Source organism: Otolemur garnettii, unplaced genomic scaffold (genome assembly GCF_000181295.1).
Source record: "Otolemur garnettii isolate 467f Iridium unplaced genomic scaffold, OtoGar3 scaffold00001, whole genome shotgun sequence".
NCBI classification, from domain to species: domain Eukaryota; kingdom Metazoa; phylum Chordata; class Mammalia; order Primates; family Galagidae; genus Otolemur; species Otolemur garnettii.
The window spans coordinates 1,273,743-1,298,179 of record NW_003852396.1 but is presented as its reverse complement, the minus strand read 5'-3'; the positions used below and the strand labels follow the sequence as shown (position 1 = coordinate 1,298,179).

General features: G+C 45.1%; 1 protein-coding gene across 1 annotated transcript in view; it reads left to right on the top strand.

Moving 5' to 3' along the window:
- Positions 1-24,437, top strand: part of MAML2 (mastermind like transcriptional coactivator 2) — a 386,485-nt gene that overhangs the window by 164,796 nt on the left and 197,252 nt on the right. The gene's annotated exons all lie outside the window — the stretch shown is intronic.

Here is a 24,437-nt window from a genome sequence, read left to right as displayed (position 1 = left end):
CTGCTGGACTTTGGTTTTTATTTTTGTTTTTACAGCCAAAATAATGTGAATATCCTTAACTTCCAAAGAGCTGGAGCCAGAACATAACTTGTCCACAGTCACAAACTGGTTGGTGTGGGAGCCTGGATTTGAGTCCTGGCCGTCTGATCCCATTTTCAGTATTAGATTCTTCCCCGGATATAGGCTTGAATGTGGCAAGAAGCAGAAATCTTGAGGTTACTAAGAGTTTCCGAGGAGAGGGTTACAGAGATAAGGAAGGAGACTGGGAGGTGTAGAGAGCACACAAAGAGAAGACTGAGGCCCCTGAAGCCACGTGGCTTCTTTGACTCTGCTACTTGATCCTGGGCGTTTTCTCCGTTCTCTGGCTGCTGTAACTCCGATTCTCAGCCTTCCTTTGGACATCTGAACTATTTCTCTTTCTGCAGATGGAAGGATAACAGTGGGCATGTCTGGTTATAATGAGCCCGGGTGAACCAGACTTTTGTTTGAAAGGTGTTTGGAAGGTAAGGTCATTGTCACAACATGCAGCACTGTGATGCTGGGCAGAAATACAATGTCAGGCAGAATAATTCAGACTCGGCAGACCCTCGCACAGACTTAAGCACTCAGGGACAAAAGCAGATGGACCCTTTCTCAGGATGCTGTCTAATCAAATTCAGGCACGCGGACAGCCCGCAGCGCTGCAAGGAGGACCATTTCATTGGGCAATGATTATTAAAATTGGATTCTTTTTTCAGAAGAGGGTCAGAATTAGAATTCTGCAAGGCATTATCTTCTTCCCCCGACAGCCATGTCATTTTGTAAGAGATTGTGCTGCCTAGAAATCCTCCCAATCCCTTTGTTCTGCCTCACAACTAATCCGTGTTCAACTCAACAGCAAAACCGGGTACCAGACTTACCCAGAGGAGCACAAGGAACAATTAACACCTACCTCCTGCGACACTGGTGACGATTAATAAGACATTGTCCTGAAGCTGGATGGGTTTTCAGGTTTTCCACAATCAGGCTTGATTAAAGCTGGCTTCTGTGACATCCTCTGACTCCTTGTGGTGCTGGCAGTTTAGGCCACTGGTCGCTCAGCTTGCTTTGCCCTTCACAGGGATTCACTCCTGCAGCCATTTTCTGACGTGTGGCAGGGGTGAACTGATGTTTCTCTGTGGCTAGTGACATACAGCATGGTAAGGTCACCCCTAAAAGCCAGCCGAGGGAGAATTTAACTCTTCAGATCAAATATATGTGTCCCACCCCGGCTCTGCCTCCTGATCAAAGTCAGGGGTGATTTCAGAAGGTGGCCCTTCCCTCTGTCACAGGCTGTGTGCCTGCTCTCGCTCCACGGGCATTAAAAACAAGGCCCTGACAGGGACCGTGTCCTCGTCATGGCAGCCGACCTTGGCTTATCACAGAATCGAGGCCCTTGTCTTTGATCCTCCCTATAAAACTGTCAGAGAGTTGCATAGACCCACAGATGCCTTTTATTGTTTTTTCTAATCACTTTTAATGTGTTTTTTTGTGTTGATGGCTCAGGTTGGCAGCAAAAAAAAAAAAAAGGAAAGAAAGACTCTCATAAAGGAACCATTTTAGAAGTGAAATTTATTATTATTTTTTTAATTTAGAGAATACAAAAATTGTAGCTCTCATCAGGATTTGAAAGTTGGGTCCTGGGTATGGGATCTCATTCAAACACAAGCACATATCCAAGGTCTCAGGAGATTTTGTTTTTCTCATTTCCCTCAATAATTTCCTCAGAATACCACCGTGTATGTGTTCCAACACAGAGAAATTAATTATTCTCAAGCTATATTTCCTCTCTGAAATGTTCATTCCTCTCCCATCCTGTCTTATATGGAGATCCTTGGGATGAAATATAGGCTTGGTATCGCTAATCATTTCAGGATAAATGTTTAGATCAGATACGCAGGTGTTTGAAAATAATAGAAACAGATTCAATGTCCTCGCAGCGTCTCTGTGAAGAAGGGTGTGTTTCTGGGTGTATTTTATGGCCTAGAAAAACTCAGCCCCAAATAAAAACCCACCCCCCAACATTGTCAGGTTTTTTTCAGTATCAGACATCGACACACCTTGTAATTTTGGCAGTGGCCTGTCACTTGTCTGCAAATGCTACTAATGCTATTTTGGATAAAAACTGCCTCATTACCATGTAAGTTGTGAAAAGAATGAAGGCACATGTCACCTGCGTCCTGCCTCTCTCCCGGTGTCATCCCTGTCCTCCCAGGGGACTGGAATGCCGCTGAAAATTGACAGTCATATTCTGTTAGAACATATTTTTCCCATTTAATAACATGGTATAGGTAATGATTCATGATCCTCAAAGGGCCTCCTGCCAGTGACAACTGAACTCCAGTAATTGAGAACACTGCAATTTGGCGGTGACTACACTTTTATGGTTCAATCAAGAGTTAAGGCAACAATATATCTATCTGGAGAGACTTTCAGTAGAGTGACTTGCTCCTGATACATTTCCCTGTCTGTTGTACATGGGTAACTCTGGCTTCCGCAGCTGCAGTGGCCTGAAATAGGACCACGAGTGGCACATTTATCCCCCCACTGGGCTCTAAGTCTACAACAAGGGCCAGGAAATTTCCTCCTTTTCCCTTCTATACTTTGAGTGCTTGGCATGTAGTGTGTCAGTCCTGATTCCCCTGCCTCATGGCTTCCCAATCAGGGAAACAGGCTTTGATTTCAGCTGCCATCCATCAGTATCGCTACATCCAAGCTCCCTCAACCCCCTTTGAACCCTGGAAACATTAGTGCCTGACATTATTCATCCAGTCCTCAACTTCCAGAGCTCCCTCCTTCCCACTACCCGGTGGCCTTAATTAGGAGCCCTTGATGCCATTTCTATAACTGCCAACATCCATCTTCCTCATCGGATACAGTTCAGTTACATTGGGCTTCCAAAAAGTAATCTTACTTTTTCCATTTTCCCATAGGACCAGAGTGGGACCAGAAGCTTTCTGAGTGCTAAGTAATTTTTATGTCCAACCCAAAAGGATTTCTCCCTACTAACCATCAACATTACCCCAGAATAGATCCTGGAAACCTTAGCTCTCTCCTACCTCAAGGTGGGCCCCCCACTTTCATTCTGAAGACACTAATTTTTTTCTCAGCATCTCTTTATGGTTAAGTGTAATAGTGTATGTAAACCACACGGTATCATATCCAACATATTATAGTAAGTATACAATAATTTTTTGTGTTGCCGTCAGGCAGAGTGCTGTGGTGTCATAGAGCATAGAAACCTCAAACTCTCGGACTCAAGCAATTCTCTTGCCTCAGCCTCCTGAGTAGCGGGGACTACAGGCGCCCACCACGATGCCCAGCTATTTTTTTTTTTTAAGAGATGATGTCTCACTCTGGCTCAGGCTGGTCTCAAACTTGTTAGCACAGGCAATCCACTTGCCTTGCCCTGCCAGAGGGCTGGGATTACAGGAGTGAGCCACATTGCCTGGTGGCATTCAATAATTGATTGTTCATCTTTCTAAGTTAAATATTGAAATACATCTTTCCACAAATATCCATAAATAATTATAGCAAATATTAAGTTTCTAGTATCACCTATATGGAGACGACCCTACCTATGTGGGGTTAAATGAGTACGGATTTGCCAGAGAATTTAACCTTCTTTGAAGTACGGATTGGACATTGACATCTTCCATTATTTTGAACTAATGACACAAGATGTCTGAACCTCATCTTTATCTATAAAATTTATTTATTTATAGAGTCTCACTCTGTTGCCCCAGGCTAGAATGCCATGGCATCATAGCTCACAGTAACCTCAAATTATTGCGCTCAAGTGATCTTTCTGCTTCAGTCTCCCGAGTAACTGAGAGTACAGGCGCCTGCCACCATGCCCAGCTAATTTTGCTATTTTTAGTAGAGATGGGGTCTTGCTCTTGCTCAGGCTGGTCTCGAACTTCTAAGTTCAATCAATCCACACCCATCTCAGCCTCCCACAGTGTAGCTATAAAATTCAGATCACTACACTTACCTTAAGAGATAGGTATAAGGGTTAAAGAAGATCCCTGTGATTTCATATCCTAAACAAAAAAGTACTATAAAAATTGGGGCATCTTTTTTCTCCTGTGCTCTTGTTATCCTGTATATAGTATGTGAATTAGGGGCACCTGTATTTTGCATTCACAATAGGTGAGTTATAGAACTGAGGTTTCAGAGAGCATTGGCTTGCGTAGGAAACTGACTTTCCCTTTCTTGGTGTGATAAGTGTGTTCAGTAAAGCCCAAGTTTCCTCTTGATTCATGGAGTATCTGACAACGTCTGACTTGCCTCTCTTGGTGTTTGCAGCCGGGGGCTCCTGCAGTGCTTCCCTCTGCACATCATAAAAAGCCAGAGCAACTACAGCCAGGGAAATTTTTGTTGGCTTGCGTTTGAGATATGTTTTCAAAATTGCAGAACAAAGTTTAATTTGGCTCCCATTTCCCCTGCTGAGGAATAGCGTCTCTACTGCAGGAAAACCTGACACTCCTTTATTCTTGCAGGGATGGTAAAATTTTCTGGGTCACAGATAAGCAGTAGGGGAAGAAATGAAGGTGCAGGCGAAGATCCTAAAATAAACGTTCCTCTGTGTGGTTATTAGAAGCCTTGGACTAGGATGTCGTCAGCGTCAGGGTTTGAGCCTCCTTCCCTCTAGTTTCCCTTGCTGTGCTGTTCAGTGTTGCTGGTGATACAGGCTGGGAAGGAAGGGGCTGCTTTACACCACAGTTTCCAGAGTGCTGAGTGGCAATTATCAAACAATGCCTTAGGGTTTTTGTGCTCCAAGAATATTACTCTAGCCAAAGGCCAAGTCAAGAAGTGTTCCTAAAAAAAAAAATCTGCTGTCGGAGGGAAACAGTAGCAAGAGATTTGGTTGCCACAAGGGACATTTAATTCAGGTCAACAATTGAATGTGTTTTAGGCTTCGTGGATACTCCACAGGGGTATGACACAGTCCCTCTTGTTAAGGAGAACAGTGTTTTGCTTGGGATATCATACTTTTAGGATGCACAAATAATTAAGTGAAATATGTAACATCCAAATATTGACTACAATTTTCAGATGAGGGTAATTACCATCTGAGGAGGTCTGATGATGAAGTTTGTGAACTTGCCACTGTGTGCTTACGTTGGCAGCACCGTACAGACATCTCAGTAATTTAATAACCTTGGCATATGAGTGTCTCACAGCTGTGTTCATGTCAATGTGTGGGGGTGTCTTGCTGAGTGGTGTTTGTTATTGTTGTGTGTTTTTGTGTACTGACAGGAGAACGTCAGAGCTTGAGTTAGCGCTATGAACAAACATTTGTGAATTTCTTGTTAAGCTTGGCAAGAGTAGAAAGCAGAGACCGGTTAGTCCAAGTCTATGGGAATAATGCCATGAAGAAAATGGCAGTGTATAAATGGATTAAGTATTTTTCTAAGGGGAGAGAAAGCATCACGGGTAAAGAGAGATTGGGGAAGCCAGCAATGAGCAGAACTGATGAAAACATCACACAAATTTGCCAAATTTTGTGTCAGCATCATTAGCTGACTGTAAGAAGGAAGCAACCAAGTAACCATCAACAGAATAACAGTTAGGAAAATCTTAGGTGTAAGTCTTGGCCCACAACTCATGGCCCTTGCATCACGACAATGCACCAGCTCACGTGGCACTGTCTGTAAGGGAGTTCTTAGCCAGTAATCCAGTAACTGTACAGGAACACCCTCCTTGCTCACTTGATCTGGTCCCCAATGACTTTTTAGACCTGAAAATAAATAAGAACACATTTTGATGAGACTCAGGACATCAAGGGTAATATGATGACAGCTGTGATAGCCATTCCAGACAAAGAGTTCCAAAATTGCTCTGAGGAGTGGAGTGGTGCTGGGGTTGGTGCATAGCTTCCCAGAAGGGGCACTTCAAGGGTGACCATAGTGATAGTCAGCAGTAGGGTATGCAGCACTTTCTCTAGGATGAGTTCACAGACTTATTTGCCAGACCTTATAGACAGGAGTATCCCAGGTAAGACTTCTGGTAGGATATGCAAGTGGTATAAGCCCCACGGGGCAGAAAACGCAGGCATCCCCCAAGAGTGCTTTCCATTCATGCAGCCATGTAGATCCTCATGGCCTCATGACACCCAGTGAACTAGGCAGGGTTTCTTTCTAGGGAATGGGAATGAAGAGATGAACAGGTAAATGTGACACCCCTGACCTTCCCACTGTGTGGATGGACAGGGAGGGGAGGGCCGGCTGTCTGCACCCAGGGTCAGTGTCTGTGCCTTAGTAGTTCTGTGGCTGCCTGTACCCAGACCACTGCTGCTTGTGTGTTCTCAACATGAGTCTGTGCTTAGCACATGGGGGCCACACCACGAATGTTTCCTTTGGTTCCCTTGTTCTAAAAAGAAATGAGACAAAATGAACACATTTCCAAAAATTAAAAGAGCCCAAAACAATAATACATGTCCTTTGCCTTTCTCAGGAAAAGCACTTGTAATCAGATGGTGACGGGAGTGAGGTGGGAGCTGGGAACACGGTGGGAGCTGGGAACGCGAGGCTTCCATAGTGAAGTCGGGGGAGAGGAGAAAGGGAAGGAGGCCGGGGCTCCTCGGCGGCCTCTGCCTTGCTGACGGCTCCTTTCTTGCTTCCTAAAGCCTCTCTCCTCGCTGACCTGGCGTTCCCAGAGCCTGTGCACTTCCTCTCCTCTTACAAACCCTCTGCCTCCCTGGCTGACTTCTTCTTCCTGTCCCCTCTTAGCCTTTTCTCACACAGAGCTTCCATTTCTGTGTTGATGGCTCTAATTCTCAGCGCTTGAGCCTCTTCCTCAGGTGGTGAAACATTTCCTGCCCATTTTGAATGACATGGGACATAGGGAATAGATGTCTGTGGCTGAGAGCTGCAGTCTGCATCCACAGAACTCCCCGACGGCCTCTCGGTCCCAGAACCCCTCTGCAAAAGGTTCTCCTAGGAGACAACCTGGCAGGAGACAGCTTGTAAATCCTGAAAATTATCGTGCTGGGTGGAAGGAGGAGAAGGACATCAAGAAGGAAATAGAATCTTACCGTCCATGGCAATTGGCAGAAAGGCTGTCCATTAGAAAGGCTCTTGGTCTGTGATTCAGCCTGTGGTGTTCTCCATGTCCAGAGGCTGGAAAGCGTATGAAAGGGGATTAGTCATGTTTTTCCATCGCTACACATGTGCTCTGCTGGTGTTGAATTCTTGTTCTAAGAGTCTCTCATTCCATAATGTATACACAGAAAAACATTCTCACCAGTGTTTTTAAAAAATAATTATTAAAACCAGCTGAGTAAATTCATAAAGTGTTGTAGCAGGACAAGTGAAATGTAAACCCACATTCTCCAGGATTATAAGTGCCTTGAAGACACACAGAGCTTCGTGCAGAATTTATTCTACTACTAGTGTTATGTTTTCATGTCATTGTATGCAAGGGGGCTGCTTTAGGACAGGAGGTGCGTGACTGGAGAGGATGAGTCTTTAAATTTGGAAATGAGCTGGCTCTGCTTCTTATGTAAGAGGGTGTAAGCAGAGACCAGTTTGAGAAAAGAAGCCGCCCCTTGCTCCTATAACGTAAGCATTATCTTGAAAAGGAAGCTGGCTAACGTTGCTTCGGAATTAAGCAAACTGAACACTGCCAGTCTCGTCTCTGGTGCACTTCGTCAGGTAATAAATGTACCTGGGCTAAGGTTTATTATAAATTTTTGCTTTGCTGATGAGCCATAGGCTACCTGGGTGAGGGTTAATTGGAAACATTACTTGGCAATGGCCCCAGAAAGAATGGCCTGATGGGAGGTTTCTAACCTTCATTTCTTCATTCAGACACTACTTATTGAGCACTGATTATGTGATAAGCACAGGTCTAGGCTTTGGGGACATATTGATGTACGAAGAAACCAAAAATCCCTGTCCTGTATATCAGAATGCATTGTGCCTGGTGTGTCAGTCACAGACTGCCCAAGTGTCTGTCTGTCCCCAGTGCTGTGGGAGTTACTGCTAGAACATGCAGTACCAGTAAGGCGAGGTCTCTGAAGTCAGAACAGCAATCCAGTGCAGGTGGCAGGTTGGGGGTTTCTTGTCCCCGTCTTCTTTGTACCTGTTTCTCTTTTAACAGTCTCCTGCCTGCATTGACAACTAGAAGGAAGACTGTCCTTTTGTTTTGCTTTGTTTTGTTTTTATTAAAGCATAACTGTGTACATTGATGCATTTATGGGGTTCAGGGTACTGATTTGATATACAATGTGAAATGCTTACATTGAACTAGATAACACATCCATCACAATTATACTCTTTTCTTAATAGTTTTGAAATGTGCCATTGCATCATGCACATTAGGTGAGGTCTCGCCAAATAATCTCCCTCCTCCCACCTCTGTCCTCCCCTCCCCTCACTCTCCTCTTCCCTTCTACTTTCTGGACTATAGTTATGTTTTACCATTCGTATGAATGTGTAGGTGACTATATATTGATTTCATACTAGTACTGACTACATTGGATACTTTTTCTTCCATTCTTGAGATACTTTACTTAGAAGACTATATTCCAGCTCCATCCAGGTAAGCATAAAAATTGTGATGTCTCCGTCTTTTTATGGCTGCATAGTACTTGATGGTGTACATATACCACAATTTGTTAATCTATTCATGAGTTGATGGGCACTTGGGCTGTTTCTACTTCTTGGAAATTATGAATTGGGCTGCAATAAACATTCTGGTGCAAATGTCTTTGTTGTAAAATAATTTTTGATCACCTGGGTATATACCTCATAGAGGAATTGCAAGATCGAACAGTAGGTCTACTTTTAGTTCCTTGAGTATTCTCCAAACTTTTTTCCAAAAATTTGTACTAGCTTGCATTCCCACCAGCAATGTAGAAGTGTTCCCTTCTCTCTGCATCTCCGCTAACATCTGTAGTTTTGGGATTTTGTGATGTGTGCCCTGATGAAGACAGGCACATGGCCTACAGACACATGAAAAAATGCTCATCATCTTTAATCATCAGAGAAATGCAAATCAAAACCACTTTGAGACATCATCTAACTCCAGTAAGATTAGCCCATGACACTGTCCTTTACATGACATTTACTTACACATATCTTCATTCTTTTTTTTTTAGAAAGAGTCATACTCTGTTGCCTAGGCTGGAATTCCATGGTGTCATAGCTCATAGGAACTTCAAATTCCTAGGCTCAAGCGATCTCTTGCCTCAGCCTCCTAAGTAGTTGGGACTACACATGCCTGCCACATCACCCAGCTAATTGTTTTTATAGAGACAGGGTCTCACTCTTGCTCAGGCTGGTCTCCAACTCCTGACTTCAAGCAATCCACCCACCTTGGCCTCCCTGAGTGCTAGGATTACAGGTGTGAGCCATACTACCCAGCCCATTAATTCATTTTTTTATTGTTGTTTGTTGTTGCAGTTTGGCCGGAGCTGGGTTCAAAACTGCTACGCTAGGTATGTGGGGCTGGCACCCTACTCACTAAGCCACAGGTGCTGCCCCACATTAATTCATTTTTTTAAAACATATATTGAGGCCAGTTGTGGTGGCTCATGCCTGTAATCCTAGCACTCTAGAAGGCTGAGATGGGTGGATTCCTTGAGCTTAGTAGTTGGAGACCAGCTGAAGCAAAAGCAAGACCTCTGTCTCTTACTAAAAGAGAAAAATTAGCTGGGCAAGGTGGCTGGTGCTGGTACTTCCAGCTACCCAGGCAGCTAAGGAAAGAGGATTGCTTGAGGCCAGGAGTTTGAAGTTGCTGTGGGCTAAGCTGACACCACAGCACTGACCCAGGGTGACCAACAAGCAAACAGAACAGTAGAAACGAGGTATTGAAGCCACAGTCCTCCCTGTCCTTTCCCTCCACACCTTTCAGCCCCATCCTTCAGTCTAGAAATCCTCTGTCCCTCCCCACCTGTCCCCCCACACACCTGAAGCCACCCCTCAGTTGTGTGTTGGACCCTTCTGTGTTAAGGCAGAGAAATTGTGCTCCTCCTGCTCAGCTAGATTCCTGTGGAAATGTACACTTCAAGACAGAATCAAGGCTCTTGAGCTAACTGCTGTTTTCCAAAAAGCTTTATCAGAAAATAAACTGTGTCTGTGATAAGACTGAGTAAACTCACTGAGAGGCCAATTTTCTCTGCTTTTCACTGGAATGATAAAAATGATTACACTGGCGCTCTGGTGGAGATGAGCAGCATTGATTAGCCATTATCTGTGTCTTTGATTACTTTTTAAATGGAGAAACGGTAATTATTACTTAATGCAATTTGGAAGAAAAATCGGTCACCACATGATATGGGCAGAAGAGGGAGAAATGATCAAAAGCTGGGATTCCCTTGTTTGCAAAAAGCTAGAAAACGCTGGCCAAGCAGGCCCTGGATTGTCAAACTTGGGCACAGTGCTGGACAGTGCATGCGCTCAGAACATGACGTGGAAAGGGGCTGCTGTGTGAAGCTTAAGTTCCTGTGCGTTCTCTGAAAACCAACCATGTCCTTGTGCTGACAGCACCTTTTCAATTTGGGTTACTTCCAAAAGGTGGCCTCAGCAAAACCCTTTTAGGAAGGAGTAGCTCAGAAGGAACACCTTCTAAGTCCCCATCCCCAGGGCCTGGGAGTGAGGAAAATGCTCTGGGCAAAGTACTAGATGGAGCAGGTTTGCTGAAGGTGGGGGTGGGGGGAGAACGGCTCTTTGTTTCCCTGTGCTTTGGAGTTCCTATAACAGCCGAGTGCTGGCTGGGGACATGTGGTGGTGCTAGCTGTCTCTCTCCCAGGCATATTGCTGTGGATGGACATTTGGAAACAGACCCCAGGTCGGTGCAGGGTAGAATGCTCTCTCTCAGGAAGGCACTGACTGTCCAGGCCTTCAGTCTGAACTGCATGAGAATCCAAACAGCAGGGCTGGAGAATCTTAGAGAAACTCTAACTTAACCAACACATGTGTAAAGAAGTTAACTGCAGAGTGTCACAAAGGTAATCTATGACAGATTAATAAAGATAGATCAAGCCAACATGAAATTTATGGTGAAGCTCCAATGTGAACACCAACACCAAGACCCCCCAAATACCATGGCTGTGATGCTGGTTCTTGTCAAACAACCCAAGTGTATCACTCCAGAGTTTTTCGAGTCCCCACGCCAGCATGACTTTACGACTCAGTCCTTGTTGCTGATCTCCACATCGTGGATTTCCCTCCAAAGGTCTTCACAGAAGACCCTGTGAGGGTCCCCTGGTTCCGTGGCCCCTGGTCAACAGGACTTCTCCCGACCCCATACAGGGGCAGGTGACGTTCTGAGACCCTCAGTGTGGAAAGGAGTCCTAGATTGTCTGTCCGGGGCTGGGTTTATCAAAGAACGATCCAACAACTCTGTCCACATAGTGTTCACTAGAAACGCAGATTCTGAGATCCCAAATCACTAAATCAGAAAGGGGAGAGAAATGTGAATTTGTAATAGGTTCCCTGGGAAACCACTGTCCTCTCCTCACCATTCTCATTCTTGCAAATGAAATGGGGCCACCTTTGACTAGATAGGTAGGACTTATTATATTTAAATGACGTCTACCCACTCAGCCAACTTTTATTGTGGGCTTTCTGTTAGTAGGCGCTGAAATGGAATTAATAAAAGTGGAACACCTACCGTATGTTGTGCTAATTGCTTTCATGTATTAACTCCTTGAATCCTTACAACTTTATGGTTACACTATTATGTTCATTAAACAATGGACTAGGCCAAGATAGCTGGTAAATGGCAGAGGTGTTTGAACTCAGGTAGTCGGCTCCAGAGCCCACAGGCTGAACCACCGAGAGCTCCTCAGACATGCAGAGGAAGAAGACTTGCTGCAGCTGCTCCAGCTCCCACCAAATTGGCTCAGGGTCTTACAGGGGATCCAGGCCTTAGGCACATACATGGGCAATTATAGAGGCTGTGGCTTGGTAACTGCTCTAATAACAACGGAACAGAATGCTACAGGAGGAAGGAGAAAACTATTAGTTGCCCAAGGTGTTAAGAAGGACTCCATGAACAGAAATTCTGTCTGCTTGGTTTCTGTTTTTTACAGTTTGGGTTTTTTTTTTTTTCCTACAGTTTTTTACAAATATTCAATACTCAAAGTAAATACCGTGAATGAGAGCGTGAATTAGTGAAGGAGGTGATTCATTGCCGCTGGCATCATTCAAGGGTCAGGAAGAGATTTTGTAACAAGTAAGAGGGAGGAACCTGCATACAACCTGGAGGGGTAAACGGCTAAAAATAACCGTGTTCTGGGAACAGAGAGTGAATGTGACTGGAGCAGAGCATGGAGGGAGGGGAGCGGGAGGCAGGGAAACAGACCAGGAGCCTGGTAGGGAAAGCACTAATGCCTGGGCTGAAGACCTAGATGGGTCCTCCGGGCAGCCTCTTAGGCAGGGAGTGATGTTATCAGATTTCTTTAATGGGAAGACACCCCTGGGGGCCAGCATGAGAGGCAGGCCAGCTGGGAGGGCTGAAGGAGCCAGGGCCTGAGATGGGAAGGTCTGAGCCCCCAGACCAGAAAGGGAGGACTCACTACAAGACAGGGTCTAAGGCAGGGGCAGGGGCAGGGGCAGGGGCCAAATGAATAGCAAGTATCCAGATCACACTTGTGATTTTCTACCAGAAACGGCACCACCATTGACTGAAATAACAGCTCCAAGAAGGAGAAGTTTGAGACGGAGGGAGTTAATGAGCTTGGTTTTGAACAGCTCAAGTTGAGGCCAGGCGTGGTGGCTGATGCCTGTAATCCCAGCACTTTGAGAGGCTAAGGAGGGTGGATCTCCTGAGCTTACTGGTTCGAGACCAGCCTGAGCCAGAGTGAAGCCCCCCACTCCACCCCGTCTCTAAAAATAGCCGGGCATTGTGGTGGGCGCCTGTAGTCCCAGCTACCTGGGAAGCTGAGGCAAGAGAATCACTTGAGCCCCAGAGTTTGAGGTTGCTGTGAGCTTTGGCACTATGGCACTCTACCCTAGGCAACAGAGTGAGGCTCTGTCTCAAAAATAAACAAGTAAATAAATAGATTGGGTTGGAATCATCTGTCTATTGGTCCTTCCAGGGAAAACAAATCCCAGAAGGTGTTTATCAAGGCAGCCGAGGAGCAGGCTTTCAAATGGAGACCTGGGAGCATAAGGGTGGGAGATGGAGCCACAGGGCAGGTAACCCTCAGGAAGAGTGTGAAGGGAGAAGAGAAGATGGTTTAGAAGTTTTCATGAAACATGGCTTTTAGGGGGTCGGCAGTCCGTAGGGCAGAACAAGATAATGTAATTTCTAATTCTGTGGGTCTAACGGGATACTCACCTTGTATTAATTCAGAAAAAAATTAGGACAATGAAACTCTGGCTCGGTGCCTGTAGGTCAGCAGCTGGGGTGCCAGCCGCATACACTGGGGCCGGCGGGTTTGAACCCAGCCCAGGCCTGCCAAACAACAATGACAACTATAACCAAAAAACAGCTGGCCACTGTAGTCCCAGCTACTTGGGAGGCTGAGGAAGAGAATCGCTTGAACCCAAGAGTTAGAGGTTGCTGTGAGCTGTGATGCTACAACACTCTACCAAGGGTGATAAAGTGAGACTGTGTCTCTAAAAAAAAAAAAAAAACACACACACACACAACAACTCTTCTTTAAAATTCTAGACAGCTTTCACTGCATCTCAGGGTAAAGCCTAGAACCAACAGTGCCTCTGTATTGGATGCTTTGGGCTCCAGCCCTCCTTTACTGGAAAATTATATAACCTTCCCCCTGGCCCTGTGAATACCAAAAACCCTATAGAATTCTTCACCAAAGCTTTACCTGTGTGGCCTCTGTGTGGCACAGATGAGCAGCTACCTTCTCTCCCTGGATCTTTTTCCTTCCAGCCTTCACTGTGCGGTCTACCAGATTGAATCTGCGTGCACCAGACCAGAGGAGAAAACAGGATGGAAAAGCTGTAAACTTAAGTAAAATAACCCTTCCCTTTAAAATCAACTAAAGAAACATGATCACGCTTAGGCTTTAACTAAATTCAAAGGGCTGTTAGCCCTAAAACTGAGGCAATGGGTCTTTTCTTAATCCTTAGTGGGAGTTTCCCTGGGATTCCCCGTGGCCTAAAAGTCCTTCACAATTGTATGTGTGTGAGAGAGAGAGAGAACGGAGAGAGAAATACTAGCATTCAGTGAGAACTGTAGGGAAATGATATTTTACATATGATATTCGGCGTCCTTCGTCTGTCATGAAAATGACTTGTGTCCTGTGGTCTTGTGCAACACCTGATACCTGTACCAATATCCTGCCTGGGGCAGAGCAGTTTACAAAATCATAAAGACTAATGCCAAATAAACATGTGAGGGAAATGTTCAACCTCAATTGATGTTAAGGAAATGCAAACAAAGGCTACAATATAACCCTATTTTTCTCCTTTTTAATTTGATAAAGCTGTTTTTAAAATTGTATTACTCTAGTTTGCTCTAAGAAATCAGAAAATGAGACTCTCACCCTCTGCTATGTGAATGTAATTAAGTTGATTGGTCAATATGTATTGAAGACCTTAAAAATGTTTATAATCTTTGACCAAGCGGTTCCTCTTTTTAGAATTTATCTTGAAGAAACAATCAAAGACCTGTATACTTTTTAAAGTTATATTTTGATGGCATGTGAATTATATCTCCATAAAGCTTTTAATTGTTTTTTGATAGGGACAGAGTTTTACGATGTTGCCCAGGCTGGTCTTGAACTCCTGGCCTCAAACTATCCTCCTGTCTCAGCCTCCCAAAGTGTCGGGATTATAGGAGTAAACCACCATGCCTAGCCCATAAAGCTCTTTATAAAAACAGAAAAAAAAAGAAATATGCAAAAATACTTATTATAGTATTGTTTATAAGAGTGAAAAATTGGTACCAGCTGTGATGTCTATTGTCTTGCCACATCTGAATAGAATATAGATAGAATATAGCCATAACAGGATACAGCCATTAAAGAAAGTTATGGTACAGCTGTGGTTCTCAGTATGTGTTCCTTAAACCAGCAGCACCAGTAATCTCTCCAAAAAACTTGTTAGAAATGGAGTGGTGCCTGTGGCTCAAAGGCGTAGAGCACCAGCCACATATACTGGATGGTGGTGGGTTCAAACCCGGCCCTGGCCAAAAGCTACAAAAAAAAAAAAAAACTTATTAGAAACACAAACTATGGATTTCTACTCTAGAGCTCGTATGTCAGAAATGACTGAGACTCCTACATTTTGTGTTTTCAGTGGCCTTCCAGGTGATTCTGATGCTCAGTATAGTTTGAGAACCACTTACAAAAAAGAACTATTCTGATAAATTGCAGTGAGGGAAGGAGGGTGGAAGCAGATTACAAAACAGTATGTAATAATGTGAGGCCAGCTTATTTGAAAAACACCTGTGTATATGCATGCCTAGAGGAAACTCTGAAAGATACGTTTGAGACAATTAATGGATTTTATCTACAGACGGTAGATATATAGTTCTATTTGGTGTCCTTTATAATAGTCTATATTTTATAAATTTTTAATAATGATTATGTATTATTTTTATACTAACAAATTATTTAAACATTTTTTGTTCTTGAAATTTCTGGGCATTCATGTAGTGACTTATATTGCACGAGTTTGATGAGGAAGAACATAGGTAGGAAGGTGTGTTTCCCCTGGTCAGCTTTGTGGGGAGGCTCACTGCCCTTCAACTGGACATTTTTTATACTTGCTTTAGTTATGAAAATGACACAGAGTGAGCGTGATGGACAGCGGCCGTCAGATGTTGGACCCAACATCTTGCCGACCCCTCTCTCTCTCCGTATTTCTGTGTTGTGTGTGGGGATGTGTTATGCCTTGGCTCAAGCTTCTTGCTATAGAAAAAGTCCATTTGAGGCTGTGTCACAATCTGTAATGTTCTAAAAAACAGAAATCCAGAGCGTCTTCTGCTTTCTTGGGAATTTCTTACAAAGAGTTAAATAAATAGCAAGAGTCCTGTTGACAAAACGCTGAGATGGGAAGACCACTGGGTGCACCAGGGACCATAGGCCATTTTTACAGGACAGTGAGACAGGAAACAGACAGGTCCAGATTCCTGTAACTAGTTCTGTGGCCTCCAGCAAGTCTCTGGGACTCTCTGAGTCTTGCTACTTTCACCTTAAGCTGAAGGAGCTGACAAGATGATCTCTCAAGTCCTTTCAGCTTAATGTCTGTGCTTTCCTGACGAGATTCACAGAGATGGAATGACCCACAACCAGAAGGCGATGTAATGCTCTTTGATCTGTTTCATTTCTTTCTTTCTTTTTGAGACAGAGTCTCACTATGTCGCCCTGGGTGTCACCACTCACAGCAACCTCAAACTCTTGGGCTTAAGCAATTCTCTTGCCTCAACCTCCCAAGTACCTGGGACTACAGGTGCCCACCACAATGCCCGGCTATTTTTTGGTTGTAGTTGTCACTGGTTTTTGGCAGGCCCGGTAGCTCCAGTGTATGTGGCTGGGGCCCTAGCTGCTGAGCTACAGGTGCCACACCCACTTTTTAAAATTTTTTTTGTTTTTTGTTTTTCCCAGAAGCTAGAACATCCTTCAATGCGTTTCTGTCCTGCCCCAGCAATGAAAATCTATTTTAAAGGTGCTACGTGAGCAGTGTTATCCCTAAGAAGTAGGAGTTGGTATTCAGGACACTTTCCTTAACAGCAGCAAAGAGTTGGACAACCTGTAGATAAAGAAACAGAGGTCATGTCTGAAAATGTAGGGCGCCACTGTGGATAGGTAACAGGGACACTGGAATAGGAACTGTTTAGTTAGCCTGGGCGTGGCAGCACTGCAGCTCACTGCTAATCCTGACTGCCGCCCTGACCCTGGACACACCTACCTGTCATAACTTCAGTTTTTCCTTGTTTAACTATTTGCAGTTGATGTCCAGGGCTGTTTCATTTCTGGAAAAATACAAGTCTATGATTGAAAGAATGATGTTGTGGACTTCAGACAATTGTCATACATAAGGGAGTCACCTGGGAGGTGGCCATTCTAGACAAATAAGACAGTTGAAGGGTTTGTAGAGTTGGAAGGAGCCTCATCAGTCCTACTGAGGGCCTCAATTATTTCTGTAATATTCAACTTTTTCTTGACAGAAATGGGAGAAGGACACAGACTTTGGGGCTGGCAATTGCCAATTTTTGTTTGAAGTAAAAGAAATGTATCCTTACACTGCCCAGACAGCCCCGGGTTTGGGGAGGAAATTTCTGCCCATCCCTGTAAACTCGAGAGCGCTCTCCACTGTAAAGGAAGCCCAGGACGTCCGCCTGGCATAGCAGGAACGTGAGTAATGGAGTCTTGGCTCCAGCCAGCATTCTGTAGCTGGGTTTTGAAAAAGTTGCAAATCCCCAAAGAACGTGCCGGAGCACAGCAGGCCTGCGTATCATGGGTCGCACCATCCAGGCAGGAAATGATAATGACACAGCTATCCAAGCACTGTTTTTCATGGCTGGTTGGGAAAGTTGGTCGTTTAATTAAATTATGCCAAAACTTTGGCTTTTTATGTCCAGGGCAGCCTAGAAAAGAGCCCTTCCCAGAGCCTCTGGCTCAGCGTAGTTAAGCCCAACTGTGAGTTCCATGAGGACAAGCTCTTTGTCTCTTTATATTAGCATGTAATGCCTGAAACCTAGTATAGTTCTTGAAACACAGCAGGGGCTAGAACTGGATTACAAGATCTCTGAGTATCTTATCAGCCCTTTCATAAAATACTTTGCTTTGTACCAGGTAGAGGTGCCAGGGCTTGTTTTTATGAATGCAAAAGAGAAAGTCACAGGCTTGGAGCAGTGGCTCATGTCTGTAATCCCAGGGCTGGACAGGCTGAGGTGGGAGGATCACTTGAGTCCAGGAGTTCAAGACCAGCTGAGCAATGTAGTGAGACCCTTGAGTCTACAAAAAAAAAAAAAAAAAGGAAAGAAAGAAAGAAAAGAAAAAGATAGCTGGGTGAGGGGTTGTGCACCAATCATTCTAGCTGGGTGGGGGGTGTGTGCACAAGTCATTCCAGCTGAGTGAGGAGTGGTCACCAGTCATTACAGCAGCATGGGGAGGGGGGGTGGTGTGTGTGCACCAATCATTCCAGCTGGGTGGGGGTGGTGTGCACCAATCATTCCAGCTGGGTGGGGGTGGTGTGCACCAATCAATCATTCCAGCTGCTTGGGAGGCTAAAGCAGGAGGATCACTTGAGCCCTGGAGTTCAAGACTGCAGTGAGCTATGATTGTGTCACTGTACTTTGTTGCATGGGTAACAAAGTGAGACTTTGTCTCCAAAAAAAAGAAGAAAAATAGTCAGACCTGATTCTGCTTGTAAAGAAGTCAGACTGGTAACAACAGAGTTAAGGTGAGGCTTCTGTGGACGGGGTTGTAGATGTACTGTTCAACTTTATTTTTCTTCTCTCTAACCACACAGAAGCTGGAATCTACCGTGTCTTGTCAGCATTTAAATTATTCTTTAATTAAAAGAAATGTTTTTAAGAGCTGAAAATATGGAAGGGGTCACAGGAGCTAGAGGTCAGCCCTCCGGTGGTGACACGACCTGGTGTGTGCAAGATTCAGCTGTCCTTGTCTGCAGAACAAAGGTCTTATGTTGCCAGGATTATGCTTCCCAGGCAAATCTCATCATCCAATTTATCATGATTTGGGGGCAGAAGGCAAACTGGGAGATACAGGTGAGAAGCTAAACTGTGGGAAGCTCCTAGCCATGTTGATGCTCTGGAAGAGAATATGAACACCAGACTTTTTGAGCCAGATTCTGGAGGTGGACAGAATATGAACACCAGACTATTCACCATGTGAATGCTCCACAGGAAACGCAATCGTAAATGAGATGCCAGAGGGAGGAGGCAATGCCAGTGACATAAAGGGACTGGGAGGGTTGGCTTCACACCTCGTTCTCCATCTGAACTGACCCTCTATCAGTTTCCTAACCTGCTAGTTTCTGCATCTGTTGGATTTTGAGATTCCTCTGTCCATTTTAAACAATGAACCTATTAAGAGACTGGAAAGATCAGGGCTGCTCTGCTCAAGGAATCACACTGGTAGGGAAGGAGATTTATGAGATGAGGTAATAGAAATACAAATAGAAAAATACATTCTGAAGGAACTTTCCCCTCCACCGCCTGTTTCCTTTGTGATTGATTGTGTGGGGGAGGCGGAGGAAATTTAATTCCGTTGTTTCCTTACCACATCCCTCCTGTTCAGGGTCTAAATGTTCCCGATGGCAGTACAGAGGCATCTTCCCAGACCCCGGTCCTCAGGGACACGCCCCACTCTTCCTCAGCTCTGCCGTTTCTAGAGGCTTCCTCAGTGACATTCTTTTTTTCTATTGACTCTTGAGAAATTATTTTAAAATAGCAGATTTATCCTCCCGGCAGAATTGGGGTCACTGATACTCAGGCAAGGTGCAGTGCCTCTCAGGCTGTCCTGCAGCCGTTTGTCAAACCTTGTGGAGTGATTATAGGCAGGTTAACAAGGGTCACTCCTGGGGGGTAGATTCTGCTTCAGCCCATACACTGTGTTCTCTTGCCCAAATTTGCATTTATAATACATAATATTGTAGGAGGACCTGTTGTGTGGCAAGCACAGACTACACAGATTCTGTCCATTATTTTATTGAATCCTCAAAAGAAATCCATAAGTTAGCGGATGAATATGAGTCCCCCACCTTAGAAGTGGGAAAACTGAGACTTAGGTCAACCCAGTTGCTAAAAGCTGAGAAATTTGTAAGTGACACTGTTGAGTTCAAATCCAGGTCTTCCTGACTGGGAAGGTTCAAAAGACAATTCAGAACACCTTTAAAAGGAAGAGAAGATTTGGAAGATGACCTGAAGAGTGCATTGAAGAATGTAAGCTGGGGCCTCTCGCCCAAGCCTTGATGTCAGTAGCTCTGCAGGCTGCTGTAAACGTCAGCTCTCAGGTCTTCTCAGAGGCTCTCCTCTGCCTGGTTTCCTGCTGACTTGACATAGGAGTGCTTACTGATTTCTTTCCGTCCGTCCGTCCAGGAAAAGCACCGTAGCCGGCAGGAGCGGGACAAGGCTTATTAAAACACCCATTCTTTCCTAACTCAAGGCAATAAACACTATAGGACATGCAACTAACTATAATTAATTCAGAATATGATTTTTATCTTAAATGAAGTGGATCGGGTGTACAGGATGGAGGCCATGGGTTTTAAATTGGAGTCCTCTGACCATCCACATCTGTGTCACCTCACCTGGGACCTTATTAGCCATGTGAATTTCCAGGCCCAACTGTGGAGATGGAGCTGGTCAGTGATCTGTTCTTTTAACCAGCCTTCCATGTGACTCAGATGCTCCCTGAAGCTTGAGAAGCACTGGTGTAGGGGCCTGGCTAATAACTGGACTGTGATTTCAGAGGAGATGGGGTAAGGAACTGAGAACATATTAGCCTGAGAAAGTAAATTAAGGCTGACGATTCGAAGACATTATTGCTACGGAGTCTTCACCCAGCGGTGGATGGGAAGCCATTTGACAAGGTTTACATTTTAGAAAGATGGCTGCCTACCAGTAAGTTTCAAAGGGCTGTGCAATCTAAGTAAAAACTGACCACGATCTCTCATCTTTTCATGTTGCTGCTGTTCTATGACGACTGTTCTGATACAATTTGTATTTATGAAAATCATATTAATTTCACTAGAGCCTCAGGGATTCCTTACCAATCAATATTTTCCAACTCTGTGGATCATAGGAAATAGCAGCAGCCCTGCACCTACTAGTTAACAGGAAGCAGAAGCCTGAGACAACCCCAGGGTTAATTAGCAAGGCTCACAGGCATACCTTTCGGGGTTTCTCACACTTTGTTCTGTACCATTTACCGTCTCTCCCAAAGATTTTTATTCCCCTAACATAGCAAACAGATCTTATTTTCTTTCCCCAAAGGAAAGCTGGGAAAACAAAGGCTTATCTGTATCCTCTCACTAAACTCTCTCTTTACCTAGGCATTTGGATAATGCTTGTTCTATGTCAGAATTCTATTAAGACCTAGAGAGTTAAGGGGCAGCAGTGTCCAGCTCTGCTCCACCTGGTAGCCTCACTCCTGACTGTTCCTTCTAGAACTTGGTGACAGCTCCTCTGTGAAATTTAATGTAGATTTCATATATAAATTAGGGTCCTCCACCCATCCATAAAAATATGCTGTGATTTAAGGAAGAGACTCCCCGGTCTCTTCTCAGCACTTTCAGAGGCATTATGAGTGGTGATACACGCTGTGTCTGGACTCTGCCTTGAAACTTTTCACAAGGCGACCTTCGAGAGCCACTCTGGACTTCCCCTGTACCACACAGGAAAGCCTGGACAGATGGTCAGCTGGGCACCATCTTACTTGCAGAACCTGTTGCCATGTGTGGTCACCTCGGGACAAACAAAGCAAGGGTGACTGGGTGGTCCGTGGTGTCAGGGAAACCAGAGTGCATGGACAGATTATGAGAACCAGGGCCCTCTCCTCTATAAACAAACGATGGGTTTTCACCAGATCTGGAGTATGGAGGCCTCCGTAGCACCTGCCATCCATGTAATTCATTTGCTCTCAAACACTTTTTCTGTTTAGCCTTGCTTTCCCCACAGGACTCGGAATATCTTGAAAACAGGAAACATGATTTATATATTTTTTGAATGCTAAAACCACAGTGCTGGAAACACAATAGATAATTCTCCTTGAACTGAATTAAAATGGAATGAGACACAAGAACTATGAAGCTCTAAATAGGTAATTTTAAGGCAAAAATTAAAAGGAAAGGTGAAAATAATCAAAATGTAACCTTAAATTATCAAGTGGTGAGTACTTTTATAGTTCTTACCCACAGAGGTGATGTACACAGCAAATATATAGTTTCTAACCTTTTTATTCCCTTTAGAATGTAGTTAATCTGAGATGATAATCTTTTTCTTTATTTTGATTCTTTCTGAGCATGGAAATCTTTTGTGACCTGTCTATCTAATCTGTGTAGAGATTTGATACCTCTAATGTTGAGGTCGTCATGTATGGGTAGATCGCCGATATTCACTGAGAAACATAACACCCTATTATCTACAAGTCAAATTTTATTTTATTTTTTATTTTTTATTTTTTATTTTTTTGAGACAGAGCCTCAAGCTGTCCCCCTGGGTAGAGTGCCGTGGCATCACAGCTCACAGCAACCTCCAACTCCTGGGCTCAAGCGAGTCTCCTGCCTCCACCTCCCAAGTAGCTGGGACCACAGGCGCCCGCCACAACTCCTGGCTATTTTTTGGTTGCAGCCGTCATTGTAGTTTGGCGGTCCAGGCTGGATTCAAACCAGCCACCTTAGGTGTATGTGGCTGGCGCCTTAGCCAGTTGAGCTACAGGTGCCGAGCCTACAAGTCAAATTTTATACAGTAAGTACTTAAAGTAGTTATTTCTAATGATTTGCATGTTATTCTTGCTAGAGAGCTGACAAGAATGGTGGTGGGGGAAAGGTAACATTTTGGTCATCAGAAAGCTGATGTTGTTTTAAAGTTCCATGAAAGTTCACGATGAAAATTATTCTCCTGCGGGATTACCCGCTGAGCCCCGGCCTACCTGTGGTTAGACACAGGCTGATAAGCAATGCTTTTTACCCTCTGTGTGATCCCATGGGCAAAGCACAAAGCTGTGGTGTCAGGATGTTTAGAGAAGTCTTCAATTTGGGACCTCAGAATATCAAGTAGGACAGCCCCTCCCTCCTCCCAAGTGTCACTTCCTGTTAGAAATCCATCATAGGCTGAACCATTGCCACATGCATCTTTACTTCTGGAGCTTGCAACTTCACTGCATTCTCCAAAGCATCAAGAGCCGTACAAAACAAGTCTATCCTCGTAGTGTCTGCCTTTCTGGAACCTTCTTCCTCTACATTGCCAGGGAAACAATTTGAGCCCTCTCCCCAGCTGACTGCCTGGTTGGGACAAGGCTAGGGACTTTTACAACCATTGTAATTATAGAGTCCGCCCACCACTGCAAGCAGACACAGGGCCAAAAGAACATCATTGTGCTGTGTATTGTTTTTACTGCCTCATAATACTAAAGTTCCAGCTCAGACATGAAACGTTACATAAAGGGACCTCGGTTTGCTTTCACTGGCGATTTGCTTTTCAGCCCCAATAAAACAGGCAGAGCTGTTGTTGCTGTGATTTAATCCGAGTACTTCTGGGAGAATAGCAGCATTTGTTACTTCCTTTGGTCAAACTCTTAAGGTGGTTTTCAGAAATTGGTTAATATGTCCTTGTATCACCCCTGTGAGGAAGTACAAAGTATCCTTGTTTTTCTTGATGGAAAAAATGAAGCATAAAAAGTTACGCAATTGCCTTATTCTGTCAGGGATTAAAGCTTGAGTTGTCACTGGGGAGCTGACTTCCTCCTGGGTGTCTCGGAGGGGGCTCTGGCCTCCTAGTTAGAGGGCAATGGAGGTGCCGTCCAGGGGCAGCCGTCCAGGCCACGGCGCTCGCCTCCCGTCGGAGGGGGCCATGGACCTGGAACTACCCTCAGAGGTGCCTTGTCCCAGGCTGACAGCTGAGGCGAGTGACCTTCATCTAAACCATGGAAACTCCAAGTGACTAATTTCATGAACTTTGGTGTGTGAGGGGTGGAGACGGAGGAGGCCGCCTGGGCACAGGACCAGCGTGAGCCATCTCGGATGCATGCAGCGGGGTGGGGGGAGAGGAGCAGAAGGACCGGAGGGAAGCAGGCTTCTCTGTGTGGAGAGGGAGGACAGCCCAACGGCCTGGAAGGTGGAAGCCTCAGGTCACGGAGGAGAAGCAAGTCAGCAAACCAGGAGCTTTCCTGTCTGCAGACGAGCGGACGGCCAGTTCTTGGAGGAGGTGGTAGTAGGAGCGGGCCAGGGCAGTCAGCGCACCCCTTTCCTCTGTGGCTTTTGCGCAGTGAAGTGAGGAACTTGTTATGTCAGCGATCCTGGGAGCTTGTTACGTCAGCCATCCCAGGAACTTGTTAGGTCCATGTTCCGGGCATCTTGTTACATCAGCAATCACTGGAGCTTGTGACGTCAGCCGTCCCGGGAGCTTGTTCACGTGCTGTGTTCTCCTGTGTGTCTTCTCTTGTAACACTTGATGTCGCTCAATCCAGAGGCCACATTTCTGTGACGTCCCAGACATACATCAGCTAAGAGCTATTGATCGGGCTGCGATCAGCTTGCCCAGCTGCGCGTTCGTGGGCTGGGCCTCTGCTTCTGGAATGTACACACTCACCAGAGCAGGAGGGCTGGGCAGGGCGGTGCCCACTCCTGCACTTGCTCTGAGCAGTGACAACACTGCAGTGAGCCTCATCCCTGAGCAGGTGGGGATGTTCAGAGAGCTGTGCTCTGTAACCTGGAGGATGACCACCGCGTGTGAAGGGGGCATTCGTGCTCTGCAACCTGGAGGATGACCACCGCATGTGAAGTGGGCATTCTGGAGGATGACCA